Here is a 27,929-nt window from a genome sequence, read left to right on the forward strand (position 1 = left end):
AGTTGGGGGCAAACAGGCTGGCAGGCAGAGTGGTTAGGGGCGATCAGGCAGGCAGGCAGGTGAGCGGTTAGGAGCCAGTGGTCCCGGATTGCGAGAGGGATGTCCGACTGCCAGTTTAGGCCCGATCCCACTAAGATTGGACCTAAACAAGCAGTTGGACATCTTCTGAGGCGTCCCAGATTGGAGAGTGCAAGCCGTGCTGAGACACACACACACACACACACACACACCCGTGCACATATTTCGTGCAACGGGCCACTAGTCCTATATAATAAAAGCATAATATGCAAATCAACTGAACCATGGAACAACCAGTCGGTGGGGGGCGGGGCCGGCAAGCAGGCGGCTCCAGGCTAGCCAAGGCGCGTGCCAGCGCACAGAGGGAGAGGATGGCGATCGTGGGGCAGCCATGACCAGCAGCAGAGCGGTGATGGGGAGGTGGGGCAGGCTTCTTGTGGCCCATGCTCTCAGTCCCCTGATCGGCCCACCTGGTCGCCTCCCAAAGAGGGAGGCCAGGAGCGGGCCTAAGCTGTTGGCCGGACATCCCCTGGGGGCTCCCAGACTGCAAGAGGGCGCAGGTGGGGCTGAGGGACCGCCCCCCACAACTGCATGCATTTTGTGCACCGGGCCTCTAGTTTAATAATAACAAATCATAGGCAGGTCTATACAAAGGGGAAATAAAGAGTGGAATAAGACGTGCAAAAAATCAAGGAGTTATCCTGCCCTTCCCCAAAAGTGCAGGCTCAGGTTTATTATTTTATTGGCTCTTATGTGCTCAGAATGTTCAAGTTAGACACTTAAAAAAATGTATTTTTTAAAAATTTGCAATAATTTTATATTTGTTGAGTATTTGCAAATATGGTACAGATCATTTCTGTATACCCCTTACGCAGGTCCTCTGTTGTTGACATCCTACGTTGTATAGTGCATTTATCAAAACTAAGAAACCAACTTGGGTGCATTACCAAATTACAGACTTAATTCATGTGCCGCGCCAGCACGGCCAAGGGTGAACCTGAGTGTGTGTGTGTGGGGTGGGGGGGTGGGGGTGGGGCTGAAAGGCTTAGAAAAGACAGACAAGAGAATGAAAGCTGGGTCTTGGTGGGACACGACAACGCCCACATGCCGTGTCTTTATTTTATAGCAGATGCCACGAGGCAAAGTAAGGGCATGATCAAGATGTTTACAACATTCTTGTGGGTTTCAATCCTACTCAACTACATGCACCCAAACTCTATCAAGCCCACATCACTCAGGCACATGGGGCCACATGTTCAGACCAAAGGTTCAAGCTTACAACTACAGCTGTTGGCTATAATTGTGCTGGGAGGGCCCTACCCTCCAAGCTGGGACTTGCATGTGGCAATGAGAGGACTGTGCCTTCTCATCAGTCCAAGGCTTGAACCTGTCCAAAACACTGTAGCTGCTCCCCACAAATTCAGACATCATCAATCTTTCCACTAAGTGTTCTTTTTCTGTTCCAGGAGATCACATGGCATTTATTTAATTTTTATTTTATTGATTGATTGATTGATTGATTTTATTGATTTCAGAGAGGAAGGGAGAGGGAGAGAGATAGAAACTCAATGATGAGAGAGAATCATTGATTTGTTGCCTCCTCCACGCCCCCTACTGAGGATCGAGCCCCCATCTGGGCATGTGCCCTTGACCAGAATCAAACCTGGGACCCTTCAGTCCGCAGGTCAACGCTCTATCCACTGAGCCAAACCAGCTAGGGCCCACGTGACATTTAGATGTTGTGTCCCTTTAGTCTTCTCTGAGGTGTGACAGTTTCTCATCTCTGATTTTCATGACCTGGAGAGTTTTGAAGGGTACTGGTCAGGTGTTTTGTAGACTGTGCCTCAATTTGGGCTTCTCTTGATGAAACTGGGGTTAAGGGTTTAGGGAAGGATAGGACAGAGCAAAGTGCCCTGCTGATTCTATCATGTCGGGGGTGGGGGGAGGACATGCTACCAGGACTTGTCACTGGTGAAGGTAACCTGGTCACCAGAGTCTGAGTTTTAACTAAATGTCTCCCATTTTCAGGGCAGGGGTATAGATGGTGGGAATGCTTTGGGAATAGGTGGTAGAAGGGTCTTAGAGTTGAACCAAACAGCACATTCTTGAAGAAGATGGGGATAGCAGATCTGGGCAACAAGGCAAATTTGTGGACAAGAACTAAAGATGCTTCCATCCCACTCTTGGCCATAATGGAGCCACTGTAAGCAGTTAGACAACTGGACATGCTACATGAATAATCGTTTCCCAACATTGGACAAAGGCCTTGCAGGACTTTGATGTTTACAGATACTTTACATAGTCATACTCAATGGATAAGTGAGTAGTGATGGATTCATAAAATGGAATCTTCCTTGATCACAAAAAAGAATAAATGACCAGCACGTGAACAACATGGATAAACCTCAGAATCATCACTCTGAGTGAGAAGAGCCAGACAGAGAGGAGCACATACCATCTGATTCCATTCATATTAGATCCTGGAACAGGCAGAGACAGAAAGGACTGGCCATGAGGGGCATGAGGGCATTCCTTGGCTTTATATTTGAATGGGGTGGTGGATATATGGGTTTAAGCATTTGTTGAAGCTCCTCAAGCTGTATAAGTACGGTGGATGCATTTTATTGTACATAAATTATGCCTCTACAATGCTGATGTGAACAGTGCAAAGAAAAATAAGTGAGGACAGGGTCAAGAAAGTAGTTTTCAGCCTAAGGTTTAAAGAGAGAAGAGCGGATGACAACGGGTGAACAGGAAGTGAGGTCAATACCTGGGAATGTCAAAGGCAGAGTGGAAAGAGGTGGAGGAGAGGTCATGGGGAGAAGTTCAGACCAGGAATGTGAACCCTCCAAGTGGGTGCAGTGCCCCTTGTAGGTGGTACCTGAGGACAGGGCTACTGGCTTAAAGGTTTGGCCACCCCAAGGTTCCTTCCTAATCCTAACAGGTCTCTGGTCCTCTCTCATAGCACTCAATAATATATTATTCTGTATCCCTTGAATATACGGTGACACTATTTTTTTAATGAGATGCTTAAATGCTTAAATACATAAATACAGCAATTTAAATGCATAAATTTCTAGAGGTGCAGATGAGAAAATCAAATGTCTACTTAATTTATTTAGTTAACGTGCCAGTGTCAATTTGTATATAAAATAATGGGCTATTCTAGAACATGTTTTTTTCCTCATGCTCCCACAACATGAAACAATTTCATGTGGACTCTCTATATGCATTGAGGCTCTGTGTCCCCATCATTCCCTGACTCGCATTCTGTCAGTGAGCACTGCCTTCCGCTCGCCAAGTGGGACCCACGTATCTCAAGGCTGGCCGGGCCTGGCCACGGCTAATGTGCAGGGTGGCGGGGTGGTTGGTTCGCTAGGGGCAGTGGGGCGGATTCAGCATGAGGCAGCTGGAGTGTTTCCCACTCCTCTGAACTGTATGCACCATATCCTAACAGGATCATTCAAGGAAGGCCTCTCTGGCCAGTACGTTTGCCAGGTAGATCAATTTCAGTTTTGGCCACCCAGGGAAGTTTGCTCACATGGTCTGTGAAGCCCAAAGCTCTCTTGGCAGCTAGTCCTAGAATTAGCTTCAAAGTCTCCACTACAAAAGCAAGGGCTCTCTGGTGGCCCGTTATCTTACAAATAACTAACCAAACTTGACTTTCTGGAAGCCAAACTAAGACAAGGCTAAGGAGGGAAGCTTGTGCCCTTGGGTCATCCCCTTCCTGAATAAGATATTGAAGGCAGACAGCAGCTAACAACTAAGGAACAAATAAACTACTTTTTTTAAAAGCCCTCAATATTTGTGCAGTTTTTGTTAAAAAAAAAAAAAGAAAAAGCCTGGTTTTGAACATTGAAACTACTTAGCCATGTAATTCATTTCAAAGAGTTGTAAATATGGGACAAGAAAAGAAAAGATAATGTATTAACTATAAGGGAAACCTCTACTATACATATACATATACATATTTTTCTCTGTGGTTGGAATTCTGTCACGGTGTTTGATATCTCTGATAATAACAACTATGTAGTTCATTCATTGCTACTTCTATTGACAAGTAAACACTATGCCCTATATGTATACTAGTTGACATGGCACCCTTATACCGCTTCATATGACTCCCTTAAGAGTGGGTTTCAAGATCTCAGAACACATCAGAGCATTTCACGCTCTTATATCTTTGTACCTGTTGCCCCCTTTGCTAGGAATTACTTTCCTCTGACACTTCCTTCTCTATCTGCCTGGAAAACTCCTATTCATCCTTCATAAACCCAGTTGAAGCATTACCATTTTTGTGTAGTTTTTTCTAACATCTCCTGGTCACTCCTTCTCTAGTTCCTAATATAATGTACTTCTCCCTGCTCTATGCTATGCTGTACCTTGCAAGAGCTTCTATTATTTTTCTTCTTTTTTTAAAAAAAATCCTCACCTGAGGACATGATTAGAGAGAGGAGGGAGAGAGAGAAACACTGATGTAAAACATTGATTGGTTGCCTTTTGTAGGCTCCCTGGCCGGGAATGGAACCCGCAACCCAAGTGTGTGCCCTGACCGGGAATTGAACTGGCAACCTTTTGGTGCGCAGGACAACACTCATCCAATTGAGCCACTCCAGCCAGGCAAGAGCTCCTAAAATTGTTTTGCTTGTGTCTCTCTTCTAGTAGATGAGGAACATCTTTGGGAAGAAAAGTGTTTTTCCTCCATTTCTGTATCACAATGCTTTGCACATAGTAAGCACTCAGAGAATGTAACAGTGTGACATTCAAGCAAAATCAGTTTCTGGTTACTTACCTTTGAAGCCTGTTTCTAAGAGCTGAAGGGGCACCCAAGGGTTTGGAGTTCCACCTGTCACTCAACTTCTCGGACCTACTCTGGAGTCTTCAGAGGTCCCTTAAGTCAGTTGTCCTTTACTGTCCATGAGCAAAGTGCTGGTCAAACCAATCACCTCTCCACTGCAATTACTTACCCTATGTGCATTTCTTGAGAATCTGCTGTTTTGCCAATTCCTGTGGCTTCAGAATTGTCTCATTTTATTCCCACGGGAAACCCAGTGGGGTATACAGCTCTGTAGCTCATGCTGGGTGGCCCTGGGCACCTGATCTTGGCCTCATCACCCAGGAGGCCCTAGAGCCAGTGCATCTGGTGGTCAGTTTTAGACAATGCTGGTGCACCTCCCAACCACATCAGTAAGTGACATACTCAAGGGGTGGACTCATTGGGTACCAGAGCCCCATTGAAGTGAGTCCTGTCCCATGGGGTCAGCCCTTGCATAGCAGCTCTTCTGCTATGGTGGCAGCCAGTCCTCCTAGCCAATTGGCCTGCGGGATAAATCCCTCCCATTGATGTGCCAAAAGCAATCAACTATGCCAGGAGGGTACACACAGTCCACATGGTGGGGGCACCTGTGGTGCTCATCTCAGATGACTAGGGAAGCTGTGCCCCTGGGCCCTACAGGGCACCTACTATAGAAGGCCAATCTACTAAGACTGAGAGATGTAACAACTCTACCTAATTCAAAAAACACAGAGAAGCTGCCAAAATGAGGAGACAAAGAAACAGGTTCCAAATAAAGGAACTCTAGAAAAAGAACTAAATAAAATAGAGACAAACAATCTACTATATGCAGAGTTCAAATCACTGGTCATAAGGATGCTCAATGAACTTAGGGAAGAGTAGATGAACTTAGTGAGAATTTCAGCAAAGAGATAGGAAATATAAAAATTGGGCTAGAAAACATGAAAAAAGAACCAGTCAGAAATGAAGAATACACTAACTGAAATGAAGAAGACATTATAGGGAATCAACAGTAGAGTAAATGAAGCAGAAAACCAAATTAACAAATTGGAAGATAAGGAAGCAGAAAACACCCAATCAGAACAGCAAAAAGAAAAAAAGAATAAAAAAAAAAGAAAGCATAGTTTAAGGAGATCAGAAACAAACTCATAGATACAGAGAATATTTTGATAGTTGCCAGAGGGGAGGGAGGTTGGAGGTATGGGGAAAAAGGTGGCTATATTAAGAAGTACAAATTGGTAGTTACAGAATAGTCATGGGGATGTAAAGTTCAGCATAGGATTAGTTAATCAGATGGGTACTAGATTTACCAGGGTGATCGCTTTGTAAGTTATATAAATGTCCAATCACTGGATTGCACACCTGAAAGCTAAAGTAATATTGTACATAAACCAATTGAAAAATAAACAACAAAAGGTGAGTGGTCCAGGTAATTGTGGATCAGGGGGTGCCACAGGAGACCTTGGAAGTCTTTGCATTCCAGTCTCCCCTATCCCTCTTGCCTCTTCCTTTCCGAAAGAAGCTGGGACCCTCTTGCTTCTCCTGTTTTGTTAGCCATGGGGCATGGTGTGGAGCAGTAGTTCTCAACCTTAGCTGCACATTGGAACCACTTGGGTAGCTCTTAAGGTCACAGATACCTGGGTCCCAACTCCGCAGATCCAGATTTAATTGTTGTGGGCTGTGGACTGGGCACCAGAATGTTTTTAAGCTCCTAAGTAAGGCCAATGTGCAGACAAATTGAGAATCACTGGTAAAATGTGATGTGTGTGCACGTGTATGTATCTAGACCAGTGATGGTGAACCTTTTGAGCTCGGCGTGTCAGCATTTTGAAAAACCCTAACTTAACTCTGGTGCCGTGTCACATATAGAAATTTTTTGATATTTGCAACCATAGTAAAACAAAGACTTATATTTTTGATATTTATTTTATATATTTAAATGCCATTTAACAAAGAAAAATCAACCAAAAAAGTGAGTTCGCGTGTCACCTCTGACACGCGTGTCATAGGTCTGCCATCACTGCTCTAGACAATGTAAGAGGATGTAAATGTGTGTTTGACAGTGAACAATGCGACCTTGTGTGTTTTTGACATTCACATGGATGATTAGCGTAGGAATGCATTTTGTAAAATGAGACTCTATCTGTGTGTGCCACAGTGGGTCATGTCTGTGTATGAGTGTATGCACTTTCCTGGTAGCCCTATGGGAAGGAGATCAGGACATCCGATGGCCATGGGGGCCAATCACACTTGCATTTTATTATAATGAAGTCAGCTGGAGGGTGTCTATGTCAGGCTTATTGGCAGTTGGGGAGGAGTTGCTAGTTGAGGAACTGAGGGGGGAGAGGAACCCCCGTTAGCAAGGCCATGCCTGGCGTGGCTGGTGAGAGCCTCTGCAAACCCAGCAGCATGGTAGTCAGGTACCAACTCCGGGAGGCTGTCCTCTGATTCCTGTCCAGGGCTAATGACTTGGCAGGAGGTCACTGGGAAAAGATAGATAGCAGGATTCTTCTGTCTTTGAAAATTTAGCTACCCAGTCCATTTTGCTTAGAGCAGAGGCTCTCAAACTTTTGAATGACTTTTGAAAGAGTCACTTGAAGACTTTGATAAAACACAGCTTGCTGGGCCGCACTCCTAGAGTTCCGGAGTCTGTACATGGTGGGAGAAGCCTGAGAACTTGCCTTCCTAACAAGTTTCCCGTTGCCGCTGGTGCTGCTGGCCTGGGGACCACTCCCTGAGAACCAGTGGTTTAGAGCAGTGGTTCTCAGCTTCTCCAGGTGACTGGTTTATTGGACCCACCTGGGAAGTTTTTAAAACATACCCATTTGAGTCCTTATCTTGGATGACTTTAATCAGAATGTCTGGGGTGTGTGTCCCTAAGCATTGGGATGTTTCAAAACTCCCCAGGAGAGTCTAATATTCAGCCAAGGCTGACAACCAGCCTGTGAGGGAAGCTTCATGAAGGCAAATAAATATCTTTGTCTATTTCTGTTTTGTTCACTGGTGTATCTCCAAGTGCCTAAAAATTGCCTGTCACCCAGTAGATGCCCAATGAATACTTGTTGAATGAATGAGCGGATGGTACTTACCAGGTACCAGCTCTCCAACACTGAGCGTTATCTGTTCACTCAACATTTATCTGAGCACCTCCTGTAGGCAAGGAAGTGTGTTAGAGTGCAGTTTCTTGTAGGTCCACATTGAGGTTCTTAAATGTTGCTTTTTTTTTTCTGTTGTGTGGGGTCAGCAAACAGAGGTTAAAAGCTTGGGTCTTCTAGAGCAGCGGTTCTCAACCCGTGGGTCACGACCCCTTTGGCGGTTGAACGACCCTTTCACAGGGGTCGCCTAAGACCATCCTGCATATCAGATATTTACATTACGATTCATAACAGTAGCAACATTACAGTTATGAAGTAGCAACGAAAATAATTTTATGGTTGGGTCACAACATGAGGAACTGTATTTAAAGGGCCAGAAGGTTGAGAACCACTGTTCTAGAGCTTCCCAAGTTCATAGCACTCATGGTCATGTGCAGACCCAAGATGTTAAGGGGGAAAAATATCAGTGATTAAGAGACAACGGATCAGCCAGCTCCTCAGCTCTGTCATCCTAAACCCTGGCCCCCGTGACAGGGATCTGCTACTTCCAGTACAGATTTAGTCCTGAGCAGTTGGAAATGATTATGCCATCCATGCTCTCAAGGGCTGATGCCACTCACTTGGATGGATGGATAGAGTTCAGAGCTCATTTATCATTATTTTTTTCTGTTAATTCTTTACAAAATGTGTTCATAACTAGATCTTGAAGGTGCAGGTTGTTAGACAAAGGGACAACTCTAAGGGGCAGGTGTGATTTCATTTTTCTTGTTTATATCAAGGACCTCTTATTAATGAAAACATCTCCTTACTGGTGAAACCAAGAAATGGATTTTTGTTTTGTTTTACTTGATTTAATTTACACTTAGATTTCAATGATGATGTACAATTTAAAACTAGTGGCTGCCATATTCAATGAGGCAGGACTGGTGAGTGGGAATTGCCTGTCATCTACTATATGATGACAACATTGATTATGTGCATTGAAGGAGAAACATAAAGTGCTTTGAGAGCATGTATCAGTGGCATGGGACCTCGTGTGGGGGAAGGCTTCCCTGAAGAAGTGACATTTGAGATTTTTCAATTCTGCCTAGAACTTCTCCTCAGTGGGAGCCTCATAAATTTCAATGTTTGGGATCAGAGGCTGTTACATTGTACATTGTGCTTTACTTGTCCTTGCTTTCTTCTCTCTAGGAACTCCTTGCTTACGTGTTAGCTGCAGAAGAATAGCCTATGCATAAGAGGAGCTCTGAGTCCACAACTCAAGCTTCATCACCAGATTCAGGTAAGTAAAAATTAAAATGCAGACCATGTATTATTTATTGGTTATCATATTGTATGTGTAATTTGTGTCCTTCTTTTTAACCTACCACAGTGTGAATATTTTAAGATTCTTCCTAATCATATTAAAAATATTTTTATTGAGTTCAAAGAGGAAGGGAGAGGGAGAAAGAGATAGAAACATCAATGATGAGAGAGAATCATTGATTGGCTGCCTCTTGCACACCCCATATTGATAATCGAGCCTGCAACCCTGGCATGTGCCCTGACCGGGAATCGAACTGTGACCTCCTGGTTCATAGGTCAATGCTCAACCACTGAGCCATGCCAGCTGGACTTCCTAAACATATTTTTGATGGCTATCATAGTTCTCCATCCCATGGCTATACATCATAATATATTTAATTGATTTTCTACATTGGCATTTGGGCACTACTTTCTTTTATCACTATCATTATAAATAATGCTGTGATGAACGTTCTTGTTTAGAAAATCTGTGTTTACATTTCTTGCTTAGGGTAGACTCTTACAGGAGATGAGGATGATTGTGGAATCAAAAGTCATGATTTATTTTATTTTAAAGGTTTTTGATGCATATTGCAAAATTACTTTTTAGCGAGTATGTGCCCAGTCATAATCCCTTCAGTAATGAATGATACTTCTGGTGTATTCTCTTTTAAATGACATCAAACATGTCTGCATGTTGCTATGGAGACATAACCATTATTTCTAGTGGCTGCATGACTCTGGAGTGCAGCGATGTGCTGTAGCCATCCTCTCTCAGAAGAGGTTGCTAATTGATGTGGGTCATGCTGGGTTCTCCCTGGCTCTGCCAAATGGAGCGCCTCCATCAAGTCGCAGCTGTCTGGGATCCATCTGGCCCTCCAGAGCTGTTCTGTCAACTTTCTACATCCACAGGCAGCATTTCTTAGGCATGTACATTCCTTTCATGGTACTCCCAGAAGCAGGGCTTTCTTGGAGCAACATCCAGCTCACACTGGCCACACAGGTCTTTGGGCAGAACAACAGATATCTCAACTAGGGCTTTCATTTCGGCCTGATGCTTGCTGCAGTGAGAGAGCTCTGGGAGTCAGAAGATTTGGGATGAGACCTGACTTTTTCTTGTTTCTGACATTCTGCGTCCTTGCATACCAGTAGGGACTTTCTGGTTACAATGGACAAAAATCTAACTCATACTATTTAAATCTAAATCTTAACCTTAACTGTAATCCCCAAAGAAGTCTACGACTTTGAGTTTGATAACCATTACCTTAGAATAACTTCCTTAACCATGCTACTCATTGGGATTTTGGGGTATTCTGCGTTGAAAGAGGTTAGGTCAGAAGCTCCACCAACAAGGAAGAATGAGAAGAGTTGCATATTTACAATTTACAGAGAAGTGCATTGATCATGGGGCATTCTCGGGTAAATAATTATTTTAAGCAAGTGACAAACATGTTCTCTTTATATCAAGATAAAGATATCATTGCTGCCGCCCTAACCGGTTTGGCTCAGTGGATAGAGCGTCAGCCTGGGGACTGAAAGGTCCCAGGTTCGATTCCGGTCAAAGGCATGTACCTTGGTTGTGGGCACATCCCCAGTAGGAGGCGTGCAGGAGGCAGCTGATCGATGTTTCTAACTCTCTATCCCTCTCCCTTCCTCTCTGTAAGAAAATCAATAAAATATAAAAATTTAAAAAATAAAAATAAAATAATGTGATTAAAAAAAAGATATCGTTGCTGCCTAATTTTCAGGCCATTTATAGAGCCCTCATACTGGGGAGAAGTGTCTCTTAGTGTTTTGGGCCATGTCAGAATGGAATTTTATCCCCCTGTATCCCAATTGATGCTGTTAGGACCACCTAGCTAACTTGATGATTCTCTGACATCCTGGGTTAAAAAAAACAACGCCATGTAAATGGACACTTCTGAAAAAGAAAGAATATATTTGAGAAGATGACTAAAGGAGGTGGGAGGGTGGGAAGAAAGAATGGGAAATAATCAAAGAGAGATAATCTCCTGCTGCAGTCTGACCAGATCACTCCTCAGCTCTGACTTCCTCTGGCTGCCCAATGTTCACAGCACAAAGCCAGGCTCCTTGGCTGCACACTCATCCCAGCATCATCTCGCACCACCCTGTTCCGGGGTCCTGTGTTTCAGTGCTGCATAGTTATATGAAGTTTTTCCAATGCACCATGCTCAGTCATGCACCTGTGCTTTGTCCATGCTGTCCTTTCTTTCTGGAATACTCTTGCTCATTTATCTGCTGGGTAAATCCTGCCTGTCCATCAAGATCCCGCTTGGGTATCACCCTCCATCAGGCTTCCTCTACCCTTCAACCCGCTTGCTCCTCCTCTCTGTCCCCTGCTGTCGACCAATCCCCATACTCATGTACTCATTTCTTCACTCAGCAAGCATTTATTGGGCTCTACTCTCTGCCAGGTGCTATGCTAGATGGTGGAGATTAACAGTCAGTTTACCATCTCCATCCCAAGTAGTTGTGGAAACAGATATATCACCAGGACATCACGTGACTATGCTGTGATCTGGGAGATCAAAGGACTGTGAGCTCCTGGAGGAAGGCAGCCCCTTGGAGCCTGGGGGCTGAGCTCTCTAGAAGGGCCAGCAGCAAGATGGAAGAGTGCGCGCTTGAAACTTGGAAGGCATGGATGCAGGTTAGGAAGATTTAGTCTGTGAGAGAGGCAGGATCTAGGTCATACAGGGCTTTGCCAGCCATGCTAAGCATTTGGATTCTATCCTTAGAACTGTTAGGAAGTCATGGAAAGTTTTAAACAGGGGATTCCCATAATCAGATCAGTATTGTGGGTATATTTATTTTATTTTTTAAAAAATATATTTTTATTGACTTCAGAGAGGAAGGGAGAGGGACAGAGATATAAGGAAGAGGGATAGAGAAATAAGGGAGAGGGACAGAGAGATAGAAACATCGATGATGAGAATCATTGATTGACTGCCTCCTGCACGCCCCCTACTGGGGATCGAGCCCACAACCCAGGCATGGACCCTTGACTGGAATTGAACCCGGGACCCCTCAGTCCACAGGCTGACACATTATCCACTGAGCAAAACTGGCTAGGGCTTTACTTTCGTTTTATTTGTTTTATTTTCTTGGTTTTTCCTAACGTCAGCTAATGTTGCAGAGGGTACCACAGAAAGACACTGTTGAACTCTTTGTATAGATTATCTTAATTAAGGCTTATTACTATCTTATGTGGTGTATAAACATTATCTCATCATTTAGAGATTCAGAGAGATTAACTGTTAAAAGTCGTACTTTTAATCATTGGAATAATTTCACATCCTAATTATTGGAAAATTAAGGTATTCATAGTCACTACTCCAGAGAGCTCAGAGCACATTTGCTTACAGGATCTTATTCGTCCATTTCATATTCTTGTAAGTCTTGGAAAGGCTTCATTTCCATCTCATGAATGATGACATGGAGGGTGTGATTTGGCCAGGTTGTCCCAGGTATGGTCTTAGTCCACCTGGAAACGAGGCTCTTGGGGACAGATCCTGTATTTTGTTAGTCTTCGTGGCTTTGTCTCCACTCTACAGAAAGCGTCTGGCTTGGGGGCTTATGGTGAGCACATGGCCATAGATATTCTCTTCACACAGAGAATCCAAAGATGAAGGTTTCCTTCTCATCCTTGGAGGAGGAGTGGGCTAGGTGACGAGCAGGGTTATGGGGACCCCAGAGGCCATGTCCATTGATGAGCTTGGTGTTTCTTCCCTAATCAGGAAGAGAATATCTGTCTGGTTGGAGGAACAGAGCATCTTGGGTTTATGTGAGACCCAGTCACTTATGAGTTGTAGTTACTGCATTATAGCGATCCTAATATTTGTTCTTTGAATTCCTTCTTCTTCTTTCTTCTGTTTTTCTTCTTCCTTCCTTTTTGTTTTTTCTTCCTTCATCTCATTCACCCTCAACAACATCATTGCCATCAACAAACACATCAGCTATCATGATCACTTTTCATCATGGTTTATCATTGCATTGTTGTCTTTGTTGTTGTCCTTGTCGTCGTCATCGTCATATTCATCATCATCATCTACCACCACATCCACATCAACGCATTACTCATTGTGGTCAGTCTTTGCATCACTGTTTTTGTCATTGTCGTTATTGGCATGATCATCCTTATCACCATCCTTATTACCGCTCCCTTTAAAAGAGTGTTTGCTCTGTTCCAGGCCTGTGCTCGGCACTTTACACACATTACCTCACATCATCTACAAAATCTAACTTTTGTGCATGATTATCGTCATTTTACGGATGACAGACCTGAGTCTCAAAGAAGTGAGGTAATCCACCCATCATCATGAAACAATCACCATTATCAACATTGTCTCTTCTGTAGATTAAGATTCATCCCATAGGTAAGGGGTTTCAATTTACTTTTAGGAGTTAAGGCAATTACAAGGTTGAGCTCTCATGCTTTGTTAACTGGAGGCTATTATGAATCGGCAGAGATTTAGGGCTCTTATTCTCTGGCTACAGTTGTTCCCTGATTCAGAAGAGTTGTTCTTCTTCTGACTAGTTGTTAAATTTATGTTTATGATGATTATTTCTAAAGGGAATTTGAGAATTGAACTGTTTTAGATAATAAATCAGAGACATAGTTAGAACCAGGATTTGTCGATTCCATAGGCCTGCATTACTAGCTCCGTGCTCTCTCCTTCCCTTGATTATGCGAACACAAGTCCCGTGATTCCCAGGCCCCTGGTTATCTACCTCAGCAGCACACTCTTTGGCTTCCCTAGGGCACTAAAGTACTCTATGGTAGCAGTTTCTTTTCCTAGAAACCTGAATTGGTGGCATTATCTCCCAACTCCACCCCTTTCCCTTCCTTAGCCACCATCCAGCCCTTTTTAAGAGATAGTGTAATAAGGTAGAAAGACAGATGATTCACATTCAGGCTCTAACACCTACTGACTGCATGACTAGGGATAATTTACCTCCGTAGTCCTGAATTTCCTCATTCTTCATCTCTACAATGGAAATAACACCAACTCCACAGAGATTCTGTGGAATTTGAATGAGAATCCATGTAAACTGTTTGACATGTATTCGATATCAATGAATCTTGACACTAACTCATCAAAATGAACCCACCCATCCTTCCCTTTTCCCTGAATACCCTGCTTAATGGCTCGTTGAAATCCTTAATGTCCAAGAGAGGGAAAGAAGAAGCTGATGGATCTGAAATGGTTCAGCCTGTAGCTAGTGGAGGGTCCTTTGCCAAGTCAGCCAGTTTGTCTAGGAATCATTTTCCCCATTCTTTTAACATCCAGATGTCAACTACTCACTTGTCCTCTTCCCTCCTACTCAAATAAAAATCTGCTCACACCAGAGCATTAATGAACCAAGCAGAATTTGCTGAAGGTGTCGTAAGGGGAGACAGAGGAGAGAGTTTATATCACATTGATCATAGCAAGCAAATTCAAAGGTCCCCGTATCTTACTATCACATCACCTGGTGTTTTACTTCCTCAACACCCAGTGTGGTGCCACAGATCTCCTCTTCTCTATTAGCAGAACAATTCTTCTCTGCCCCAAACTTGCAAATTCAGCTCACACAATACTTGGCAAAATAAACTCAAGGTGAATGGCGATCACCATTTATCCAAGGCGCTTTGGTGTTTCTTCTATTGGGACTTGTGCATAACTTTTGGGGCCTCAGGCTCTACTGTTAATCAAACTGTTAATCAAAGTATCTCCTAAACAAGTACAGTGCTCTCTCCATGAGAAGTTATCATGCCACTGTGTCAGTGGATGAAATTTTTCTCTGCCTCATTACATGTAAAATGAGGGTGTTGGTGGATTACAGACATTTTTATCTTAAGTCTGTTTACACTCAGTAAATTGGACTTCAATTTTTCTATTCTTTAGAGGTCACAGCAGACTTATTATGTGTTCTGAAGGTGGGGTAGAAAGACATGAATAGATCGATACAAATAATGAAAGTGGCAAGTTCAGGTGGCTGATACTAAAGAAGGCACTCACCTGGCCTGGAGGTAATCAGGGAAAGCTTCCTAGAGGAGGTGATGCCTGGCTAAGTTTTGAAGTGCAATTAGGAACCAGGCAAGCAAAACTGGTAAGGAGAGAAAGGGTGGTCAAGGTAGCATACACCACATAAGCAAAGGTTCAGGGAAGAAAAGCAATTATGTTATAGCTGTGTGTGTATTGTATGTGTGCGTGTGTGTGTGTGTGTGTGTGTGTGTGTAAACACAGGAGGTGTTGTATAGAGAAAGCATACAGAGCTGAGCAATGAGGCTGGGAGGGCAGCATTGGCCAGAGCCTCCACCCAGAGCTGAGCTCCCACAGAGCACATAATCATAGAGTTCTATAGAGAAAGCTGGAACCACAGACTCAGCTTCCCCAGATACTCACCTGTTTCATTCCAGGCATCTCTTTACACTCCTATTTGTTGAGTTCTGTTTCTCATGGCTCTTTGTCCAAATATCTCTCCCTGCTTAGCCAGGTAATCTGTCCCTTCTCTGACAGTAACAAGGATATGCATCTTGGGAGAGACTGCCCGCAGTGGCCAGAATTACTCCAGGGGATGAGACAACAGTGGAAGTGTAAATCACACAAGAAATATTGAACTTTGGGAGCCAGTGAACAATAATATGCCAGTTTATTCCACTCCTGCCGGGGGTTTATATATGTTACTGTCACTTTTATACTGTTCTCCACCACTGGTAATTTTCTCTCAATCTAATTTTTATTTCCCAAGGGTCTACCAAGGTTAAAAGTGCTGGAAAACCAATGACTATTCTTTTGCCAGGGGATAGTAAATTAAATTAACCATTGTTGGTGGCCAGCTCTGGTCAGAACTATTTATATGTAAATAGATGAAACCCCTCAAGGCATTGCTACAATTATTAGTTGTTCATTCCAGATGTTGACCACAATAGGTGAGGTCATGAACAAAACTCTGCATGAACAGTGGGAGGAATTTCTGCCTGGCCTTTCATTGGAGTACTAGGCGGCCTCAGTAGCTCATGCACTACCTATTTAATGGTGAAACCTTTTCCACCAGCTTAATGCATTCAGAGTCTGAGGGTGAAGCTGTTCTTCGTCCCAGACTGACAGTGAAAACAGGGATGGGAGGTTAAACCCTGCCGAATGCTCATTGGTTGCCATCTTGCCAGGCTCTGGCCAATTAGAACAGAGAAAAATTTGCTTCCTGCTTCCTGGATGGCCAGCATCAATTGTATTAACCTCTCCTCATGATTGGAGTGTTCCTAGTGACTCTTCCAAATAGAGGACTTCCTTTGAGGAACATTTATAGATACAAGGAGCCCTCCCACTGCCTGGCATCATGTTTGTGGAAAATATAATAGCCCAATATGCCAAGTCGGTGTCTTTGGTTGGCTTTTCAATGCCAGGGGATTATGGAGGATTCCTTCAGATCAGCAAGTCCCAGAGCTTCAATCTGTCCCCTCCGTCCCCTTCTTTTCCTCCTTCAGCGCTGAAGGGACTTAACTTCTGGCATTCCTCTTTAAGCCACTACCACCCATATTATCCTCGACTCCATGCCACCAAATGCTTTCTGGGCTGCCTTCATAATTTATAGCCTGTTTCTGTTTAAGCCCACCCGAATAATGGCTCATTAAATCAGGCAGCTCAAGAGAGGGAATTTCAAGAAGGAAAAGGGAGCTTATTTATTGAAATAAAAGGGAGGAGGTAGAAATTGTCCCAATAACCCAGCCTTCCCTCCATTCTGCCATCCTCACCCCATGGTGGAAAACTCTCCCAGTGTCCGGCAGGTTTACCCCTGGCCTGGATGTTGCTCTATGAATGGCCCCTCTGGCACCATGACTTAGCCGAATGGTGTTAACCACTTCCTCTGACCTATCCTGAAGCATCCCGAGCTTGGTAGAGAAGGAGGACTCTAGAGGGTTGGCTGAAGCACATTCAGTCCATCTACCCTACGAAGTAGTCTTGAAATAGACCAGCGGGGGTTTTAAAACCACATTATCTTGACCCCTGTAGAATTGTTTTCCCTTAAATTCCCCTTAGACATCTTCTTGGCTTTCACCAAAGGCTGAAACATTGCTTCAGGGAACCCAATTGTGTTCCCATGGTTGGGGGTTTTGTTCACCCTGTCTTTCCGTGGTCCCATTTGAAGCCCTGCATGGAAGTTTTAGAATAAAATCCGGGTCCCTGTGCATAGTCCTGCCGCAGGAGCACATGGTAGCTGATATGGAGGTAGCGTTTCCTTGCTGAGTTGTTTCCCTGGCTGTGCTCTCCTAGAGGAAGCGACCTTCCTTCGCTGCATGAAGGCACAGTCAACTTGCCTGCACCCCCCTCAGGACAGCTTCTACAGGCAAGGGGTACCTTGATTGCTAAAATGAATAGGCGCTGTGTGCTCAACAAGAGGAGCCTGCCCATGGGAGGGGTGCATGGGGGAAGGCGTGTGTTGTGTGTGTGTGTGTGTGTGTGTGTGTGTGTGTGTGTGTGCGTGCGCACGCGCGGGGGGTTACTAGATCTCCCAGAGGCTCTTTATAGGATAGTGGCAATACTTACTCAGGGCCTGGAAAATGTCTGCTTTCCCGGGGGAGCCATTTAAGAGGTGAGCTTCCCTTTACATCTTGACTGCCAGGGGGCTCAGCATCAGATGGCTTCCCTCCCCTGGCGTAAATGTAGGGTCTTGAAGTGTAAGTCTCCACATTCTGTTTTACCCAGTTTCGTCCTAACATCTGAGTTCTAAGTTTTACATTTCAGTTATACCCAATCAGTATCCTATATCCCCTTTCCCAATCAATCAAATGAATGTGTATACTGTGGCAGAAGTCAATAAGCTGCAGAATAAATGGGTCCGGTTCTTTCCAGTCTGGATATTTCACTGCCCATGGGAAACGCCTTTGCTCTTCTTCTACTCCTTTCCCACAGCTTCAGTGATCCATCCTGCCAGGCTGGCTGGGCACCTGGAAAGTCACGAAGCAGTTCTCATTCTGCCCAATGGCCTGGGCGTTGTGTGATAAACAGGGTAAAAGATAGCAAATCTCGTAATGAATTAAGGGGATGAGGATGTTGTTAAACCCGCACTGAAACCAAGTTCACGGGGGTAGGGGGTGGGGGGGCACTATTTTCCCACAGGCATCGTGACATTATTTCAGACGGAGAGTTATGGCTGGAGAGGAAGCCCATTTGTCACTGTCCAGCCGGAGAGAGCACCCTTCCTTGAGCTAACCACCCCTTTCCTTCGCTGGAACCACAAGAAAGAAACTTAAGATAACATCCCCCAAAGCAAAATTCCTGCCGAAATTGCTCTGAATGCCGACTCAGTGTCATTTAATTGTACGTCCCTCTGTACAAATCAAACAAACCAGCCAGATACAGTAGGACATGCTTTTATTCATATGGGCAGTTTAAGAGTGTTTATCTCTATCCTGGAGAAATTGGTACAGAAGGACTGTGGCCATCTCCTCCTTTAAGTGGGGCACACGTGTCAGGCTGCAGAGTTCAGGAATTAGCTTTTTTGGAGAGTTCGGTCATAATCGAACATGCTTAATATTCACACATTGTAATTTGTACATTAAAGATCTTGAGCAAAGATCACGATCTTGGAAGGTATTAAATTTTAAAAATATACTCCCCCAGAACTGCATTTATTAGGTCCTGATTTCTGATTTATGTTTCATTAGCCTGTGATGATAAGTATGGAGCCGTATAAAAGAAAAGCACGAATCCCCATTTTGGAACATTAAATCCAGATTTTTGACGATAACCTATTTTCGTGCTGCTATTAGGGGAGCACCAGCTTGTACCCACATCCAGTTATTAATCTGTGAAATGTTTTCTCTCTGGTGTGTTATGTTCTTTCTAAGTCTGTTGCACTTAACCGTCACCGACTAAGTGGGTTATTAAATGGGAGTGAGGAATGAATCAATCAAGTATATTCACATGCTCGGTCTCCAGCATTGTTCTTTGACTTCATTATTTAGGCATTAAATTCCATGCAACACCAGATGTAATTGTCAGTACAGGGGGACTTGATTTGTGGGGGACGGGTTCATCTTGGCAATCCGGTTTTAGGTTTACAAGCACACCAGAAATCCTTGCTACATGATAACACCACTCGCATGGCGTCCGCAATCAGATCTTTCAGTGGATCACAGCTGGCTGTGTTGGGAAGCCGATGACATTTTCATTAAAAACATAGAGTTGGTCTTTGCAGTATTACATGGAACCATTTGAATACCTGGCCACTGGGTTCACAGTGCTTTGGCATAGAATGTTTATGGCCAGCTGTTCTCACTATTTACCCAGATCAGACTGAGGAAAAAAAATTATCATCATGTATAATATTAAGAGCCTGACTGTCTGGGTTTGAACCCTGACTCTACCACTTCCCAGCTGTGTTACCTTGGGCAATTTACTTCCCCTCCCCGTGCCTCAGTTTTGCCACCTGAATATGGGGTTAATGATAATAGTATTGTCTTAGTTTGAGTTTTCTCAGAAGCAGACTCTGAGACAAGGACTTGGGTGCAAGTAATTTATCTGGAAGGTTCAGAGAACATGAGTAGGGAGTGGTGAAGTGATGCCCAGGCATTGGGGGTGCTTTGGGCATTCACCCCGGTATAAGTGGGAACTACAGTTCTTAGGTCTGGCTTCTCAGTGCCCAAAAGGTAGCTTGTTCTAATGGTAGCTTGAGAGAGGAAATATCCACATAGTCCATTGGCTCAAAAATGCTGCTTTGCTGCTTTGGGAAGGGCGGGGTGACAGTGTGTGGGGGAATACACAGTGGCTAGACGTGGAAAGGGTCTGCTTTCCATTTGCATGAGAGAAACTTCATGGCATCATGAAATAAAAGGGAGGAGGTAGAAATCCATTAAAAGCCCTTGGGAAACGCAAGGACGTCTCAGGTAAAGAGGCATCGAGCAGATGCTTGCAGCACCTGTCGTGCAAGCTTGCCTGAGGAGCAGAGCTACCTGGGGTAAATGTTCAAGAACATTCCCAGGTTCCATTGGAGACAGACTGAATTAGAATCTCTGGGGCGGGGGCCTGGGAAGCCACTGATAGGCAAGTGGGGACACAGGCATTTGGTACAGGTGTACTCATTCCTGTTTTAAAACATTCGCTCATCCATCCTCCATTCAGTCATCTGCTCATGTATTTAATTATTCAGCACAGAGTCTAGTAGGTGTCAGGTGCTATAATGGCTGCCAGGAATGTAAAGAAAAATGACACATAGTTCTACCCTTTAGGGGCCCACAGATGGGTCTGGAAATGGAGAAGGAAGTGTCCTTTACAGTGTGGTATGATGAGATAAACCTGTGACAGAGGAAATAAAAGAGCAAAGGCAACTAATACGTGCCATTACCCCCAAATCCGCTTGGTTGAACTTCTAGCCACCAATTCTTTCTGTGTGGCTATTTAAAGCGAAAATGATGTAATTTAAATATGTCCTTGCACAGTCCCTCTTAGAGATAGTCCTGTTCATCTGATTGTTCCAAGGATTTCAAAGGGTCACACGGCCCCTGTACTCCTGGGATTCTAATTAGCAAGCCAAGTGGAATTGACTGGATTTTCATACATCCTTACCCCAAGAAGGCCTCTGCACAATCTGTTTTCCTGCCTGCTGTGTTCCTTCCGCAGTGACCAAAGTACCACCAGCCCCAGGAAATGAGCCTTTTGAAGCAAAATGATTAGCCTTGGCCCCAAACTGCTTTCAAAAGGTTTGCAAACAACGCAACTGGAAACTATGAGGAACAGAGTGGGTTTCTCTCTCTTCCCTTTTTGCAAATGATTGAATCCCACTGTCTTCTGAAGATGAATATTTCTGCTGGACAGATTTGCTTTGTAAATTACAGACTTAAGTGGCTTGCTTTTTTCTTTCTGCTTCAGTGAATTGGGAATTAGACATATTTGCAATCAAATAACATGCAAGGGCTTTTAATGGATTGGAATTCTGACAAGTTTGGGGCTCAGAGGTATGGAATGTGGTAGCCTTGGCCCAATCATTCAGTACGTTTGTGGGGACCATCTGGGTTGGGGCAAAGTTCTGGGCTAGTAATGGATGAAACAGTAGTGACTAAGAGATACAGGTCCCTGCCCTCAAGGACTAGATGTCAGGGGTTGAGATATATTTTATATAAATAATAAGAGCAGAATATATAAGTACTAAGGTGACAGAAGCATGCAATTAACAAATTTAGTGTCGATCCAGTCAATAATTCCAGGCCTCTTTCTAGGTGAAATGGATATAGCATTGACCAAAATAGGTAGAAGTCACTGTCTTCATAGTGAATGAGACCTTTATTCCACAGAACATTTATTTCTCTGTGTATGTGCAGTGTGGGAGATAGGTACCATACTTTTCTTATTTATTTTGATTGTCAGATGGTGAGTGGTGTGGTGAAAACTAAATCAAGGAAGGGCATAAAAAGTGTGTGTGTGTGTGTGTGTGTGTGTGTGTGTGTGTGTGTGTTTTGCATGCACATATATACACGTGCACATTTGGTGGAGGATATAATTTAGATTAGGTGGCTGTATTTTATATTGCTGCTTAATAAATTACCATTAATTTATGGCTCAAAATAACACAAATGTATTATATTTTAATTCTGGAGAGCAGAAGTTGGAAATGGGCCAGCAGGCCTGCATCATTTCTAGAGGATCTGAGGGAGAATCAATTTTCTTGCCTTTCCTAGCTTCTGAAGGCCACCTGCATTCCTTGGCTCGTGGCCCCATCCTCCACATCAAAGCCAGTGTCTTAGCATTTTCCAGTCTCTCTCTGACTCTGACCCTCTGGGCTTCTTCTTATAGGTATCATTGTGATTACATGGGCCCCGACTGGATAATCCAGGACAATCTATTCATGTTAAGATTCCTAACTTAATCACATTGCAAAGTTCCTTTTGCTACATAATTTAACATATTCACAGTTCCAGGGATTAGGACGTGAGCATCTTTAAGGGGCCATTATTCAGACTACCACAGTGGCCAAGGAAAACCTTGTGGAAGAGCTTTTTGATCAAATTTCTGAGGAGAAGAGGGTGGCAACCATGCAAATATTTGGGGGGAAGCAAGTTCTAAGAAGAGGAAATAATTGGCAATTTTGTAGAGTGATGGGAAAGTTTGAGGAATAGCCCAGAGGCTAAGGTGATAGAGCAGAGTTGAGTGAGGGGGAGAGTGGTCTGAATAGGGACAGAGATGATGGGGCTCGGTCATGTAGAGTCTCAGTGTAGGAACTTGGCTTCTACTCTGAATGAGTCAGGGATCCACTGAACCCATTGAGTACAGGGTTTGAGAGCTGCATGTGGGAAAAGCATCAAAGTCAGACTTAGAGGATGATGGGAGAGGGGAGTCTACCCAGAGGAAGGACAATATAAATTGAGATCTGCAGGCTTCCCGGAGATATTACTATTAATTATAGAGAAGAGTAATTGAGTGCTTTGTATTATCTCCTATACTAAACACCTTCTAGATAGACCTCATGCAACACATGTGGTAATTGTTTACCTCCAAACAATCCCATAATGCCACAGGCTGTCCTGAGGCAGACACACATTGTTATTTTACAGAAGAGAAATCTGAGACTTAGGAGGATTCTTATTAGTGCAATTGCTAACACAATAGCTAATGAATATGATGTGGCCAGAATTTGCCTTGGCACCTTCCAACCCCAGAGTCCAGACTCTTTGATCCACCATTTCACTGGCTGCCTTTTGGTTCCTGGTGTAATGGGGAGTGTGGGTCAGCCCAAGTGCCACTGATGCTTCGAAAGGAGGGATGCAGGCCTGAGCCAAGAAGGATCTTGCTTGTTCGTTGGCTTTGGAAACTTGAGTGCAAGGGGTGCGGTTAAGGAAGCAGAAGTATCTCTGGAAGGATCCGGAACCACTATTTCATGTCCCATTTATCACAATGAAAAGAAGAATGAAAGACCCTAGTGGAAATAGAAGACAAGGTTTGGAAGTCAAGGTATAGATGAAGGCAGAGAGAGCGGAGATGATGCGTGGGATGTGGAGGGGGTTGAAGGAGGGTAAAGAGGGGTCCACCAACACTGAGCGTGCTGACCAGTGCTCTCAGCATCTGGCGTTTGTGGCAACAAAGCTTTTTAAATTTTATTTTATATTTTTTATTGATTTCAGAGAGGAGGGGAGAGGGAGAGAGGGACAGAAACATCAATGGTGAGAGAGAATCACTGATTGGCTGCCTCCTGCACGCCCCGCACTGGGGATCGAGTCCACAACCTGAGCATGTGCCCTGACCAGGAATCAAACTGTGACCTCCTGGTTCATAGGTCGACGCTCAACTACTGAGCCACACCTGCTGGGCTGGCAACAAAGTTTTTGTGTGCCAGGATGAGGGACTCCACCAGGCTGCTGAAATGGTGCCATGGTCTCCAGCTTCAAGGAGTGGATATGATGCTTATGAATGCTTCCAGAGGTGGCACTCCTGCATAAACCTGGAGACTGAGTAAGCTGATATCCTGTGAGTTGAGAGCCCATTTGTTTTAAGAGAAGCAACAGACTTTCTGGCTTGTAAGAGGGACCTGTTTACAACTTAAGAGCATCGAAACAGTAAACCTGGGTAGCACTTTGGGCTTTCCAAAGCACTTTCTGTTTTTCATTAGGGGTATTTTTTCTTCATTTAAAAAACTCTTTATGGAAATGTAATATACATTCAGAAAAGCACATTTACATAAGTGAGCAGCTCAATGGATTTCACTGACTGAATATATCCATAGAACAATCACCCAGATCAAGAAATAAAACATTTTTTTGCCAAAGCATTTTTAAATTTCAAAACCAGACACTGAATTAACTATTTCTTTGAGATCTCTTCCAGCAATGCAGAAACCCCACGTCATTGTACATGTGGAAAGTTGGTTCCCTATGCCCTCATGGTCAGCCCGTGATTCTCCCCGAAGCCCACACTTCTTGCCCTGTTTTGTTCACCTGTAGTCCCTCTGATATGCCCATCATTCTCAAATGGGACACTAGATTTAAATTTCTTAGGTTCTTTCATTGACCAAGGACATAGCTGCCTTCTCAGAGCCTCCTCCTTAATCAACTTTACCCAAAACATGTAGATGTACATGTCTTACCTTTCCCTAGTTCAAGGTGGCATGGTTCAATGATTGAGCATTGACCTATGAAGTAAGAGGTCACAGTTTGATTACTGGTCAGGCACATGCCCAGGTTTCTGGCTCGATCCTCAGTGTGGGGTGTGCAGGAGGCAGCCGATCAATGATTCTCTCTTGTTATTGATGTCTCTCTCTCTCTCTCTCTCTCTCTCTCTCTCTCTCTCTCCCTTCCTCTCTGAAGTTAATAGAAATAAAAGAGCCTGGAGTTTCTGATACAAGTCTTAGGTTTTTAGGCCTAAGATAATTTGAATGAAGAATGGACTAAATGAAGAATGGGGTCATTTAATAATAATAATAATAATAATAATTATTATTATTATTTTGGGCCAGAGGGAAGTCAGAGGTTCTTTGGCATGCCAAGGACTAGGAACTCCTCTTGTGGTTTCTTCTTTTTTTCTGAGATTTTATTTTTAACTAGAGGCCCGGTGCATGAAAATTCATGCACTGGAGGGGGGTCCCTCAGCCTGGCCTGCCCCCTCTCACAGTCCAGGAGCCCTCAGGGGTGGGAGGCGACCCGGCGATCAGGGGGGAAGGCGATGCCCCATCACACCTCTGCTGCTGCCACTGCTGGCAGCGCAAGCCTCAGCCAGCCCTGGTTACCTGAGCCTCGGGCGGCCCTGGGAGGCTGGACAGCTGCCATCCAAGGCTTGCCTGTGCCTTGGGCCAGCCCTGGGTGGCTGGGGGGCTGAGGGCACTGCCATCTTTGAGGGCGGGACAGTCAATTAGCATATTCCCTCCTTATTGGCTGTGGGCGCCGCCATCTTTGAGGGCGGGACAGTCAATTAGCATATTCCCTCCTTATTGGCTGTGGGCACTGCCATCTTTGAGGGCAGGGCAGTCAATTAGCATATTCCTTCCTTATTGGCTGGGGGTGCCACCATCTTTGCGATGGTGTGAGGGTCAATTAGCATATCCCCTCTTTATTAGATAGGATTGATTCCTGAGAGAAAGAGAGAGAAAGAGAGAGAGAGAGGGAGGAAACATTGATTGGCTGCCTCTTGCACGTACCCAACCATGGCTGGAGCCCGCAACTTGGGTATGTGCCCTGACAGGAATCAAACCTACAGCCTTTTGGTGTATGTGGTGAAGCTCCAACCAACTGAGCCACCTGGTCAAGGATTTTTCTGAGATTTGAATATTCTGCAAGGTAGATGGCATGGGGCACTGTAGTAGGGTGGGGAATGAAGAGCAGGGGCCCTGGAGTCAGTCAGACCTGGGTTCAAATCCCACCTCTGATTCCTGCCAGGCCTGTGAACTTGGCATGTTACTTAACCTCTCTGAGCCTCTGTATTCCCACTTGTAAATGGAGATCATAAGAGGTACCACCCCAGAGGTCAGTTATGCAGATTAAAGAAGAGATTACACAGAAAGTGTTTGGCACAGTATTTTTATGACCACTAGATTGGTGATCATAACGAAAAGAGTAATAATGGTCATTAGAACAATATTAAGATTATTACTATTGCTCTTATTATTATTGTTATTATTACTCCTGTTATTTGACAGGTGATGACACTGAGACTCACATTAAGTGACTTGTCCAAGACCACAGGGCAATGGCCATCCCTGACTCCCAAGCCAGTGCCCCTAGCACTTAACACATCTCCTCCATCGTGCACACCCAGGTGCCTTTCCCAGCCCATCTGGTCACCAAAGAAAGCTCTGATGAAGCAGGCTGGCAGGTGAGACGAGAGACTGGGCAGCCTCTGTGCCGGGCATCATTTACGCAGATGACCTCCAAAGCTGGCCTTTCTGGCCACCGGTTCGGCTTCCAGAGGAGCAGCATTAAGGAGTTAATGGGGCTTGGTTGGGGCGCTGGGCCATCTGTTCTTAATTACCCAGAGTGCGTGAGGCCAGGGGCAGGCTGGCACGGGAGTAGCCAGGCACTGCCAGCGTGGTCATGTTGGCTGCCCTTTCTCAGCCGCTGGCCTCGTGCCTCCCTGCAACCCCAGATTCCGAGTCCCTAGCTCACCTCTCCTGTCCCTCCCACCTCCGAGTCTGAGAAGCAGAAGCCCATGTCCTGGAACTCCACGTGAGCAGGGCAGTGATGGGAAGCAGAAGAAGTGGGGTGTCTCAGGTCCGGCTCTCCAGACGCAGAGCCTGAGGCGAGATTCTTGTGCAAGTGATTTATTAGTGGGGAGCTCTCAGGAGCAAGGAGAGTGAGGGGAGCAGGATGGGCGAAGGGGCTGAGCCAGGATGAAGGCCAGCTTCGCCGAGCCCTGGGAACTCTGGGGCTTGAATTGCAGTACACAGTTGGTCCCACCTCCATCCGCGCAGTTCCTGGGAGAGAGGGACCAGCAGCTGTGAGTTGCTCTCAATCAATTCTCACAGCAGCTGAGGAGGGATGCACCCTCCAGAAAGGACAGCTGTGTGGGGTACCAAGAGGAGGATGGAGAGCCTACAGGCAGACCCTTTGAAAAAGAGGCCTCTTTGGAAAGAAACCAAGCCTGTTTCTGGCCACCCCCCCGCCCCCAAAGGAACCTGGATTATATCCCTCCCTCCTCACGCCCTCGTCCACATAAAGCCCTTTCTGCTTTTCCTGGGGGGCGGGTGTAGTGACTGGTTAAGAGAATGGACTAGCACGTAGATGTGGGTTTACATCCTGGCTCTTCCACCCACTGGCTGGCTGGTGCTGGGGAGGATACCTGACCCTTCTGTGCCTGGGTCTCCTTCCCAGTAAAATGGGAATAATAGTACTCGCGGCCTTTGGGGGGCTTTCTGTGAAGATTTAATGAGATGGTGCATGTGAAGTACTTAGAACATGCCTGGTTCTGAAGTACTCAGAACTTATGCGGTTCTTACTGGTGGTGGAGGGATGACGGGTCCTTTGTCTTTATCTGTTCACTTCCTCTCCCTTCCTCCTCCTCCTGATTCTTCCTACATTCATTACTATTGTTGGTAGAGGGGGTGGTGTTGCTATGCCCAGGCAACTTAATGGGCTTGGTTTGGAGTGAGACAGAGTTCAATCTGGGGGAGGGACCCAAAACTATTCCCAAATGATTCTGTGCTATTTCTGAGACAGTCATAAAAATCTCTCTCTGTGTGTGTGTGTGTGTGTATCTCTGGTCTTTCCCTGAGACCCCTCAAGACACCATGGCAGAGTAGAAGATACAAAGTCAGGTCGCATGGCATGTGTGAGCTCCCACCTCCTGTAAGCTGTGTGGCCTTGGGCAAGTTACTCATCCTCTCTGAGGTTTCTTATCCATCAAATGCCCCTTGTGATGATATTGGGAAGACTAAACGAGAGGATGCCTTGAGCCTAGGTCTTATGCACTGCACAAGTGCACAGTCCGGACTTGTCTGGTGTTCTGACACTTTGTAGATGTTTAAAATTAGTTTCTCGTCTCACGTTAAATGCGGGTGAGTTTGGATTTTCAGGCATTTCTGTCTGGGAACGTGGGCCATTTTGCTTATCTCTAGTCTCAACCACAGCGTCAGGCCCCTTGGGTTTCCTTTGCTGTGGTGCTTCTGACTGAGGCTCCGGCTGCCCCAGGCTGCTGTGTGCTCAGGTGTCAGAGAGACTTGGGTTCAAAGCCTTGCCATGCCATTTGTGAGCTGTTTACGCAATCTTTCTGCTCCCGTGTCTTCAATTATAAAACGGAGCCATTAATATGTTACTT

This window comes from Myotis lucifugus, unplaced genomic scaffold, assembly GCF_000147115.1.
Source record: "Myotis lucifugus unplaced genomic scaffold, Myoluc2.0 scaffold_376, whole genome shotgun sequence".
Taxonomy (NCBI): domain Eukaryota; kingdom Metazoa; phylum Chordata; class Mammalia; order Chiroptera; family Vespertilionidae; genus Myotis; species Myotis lucifugus.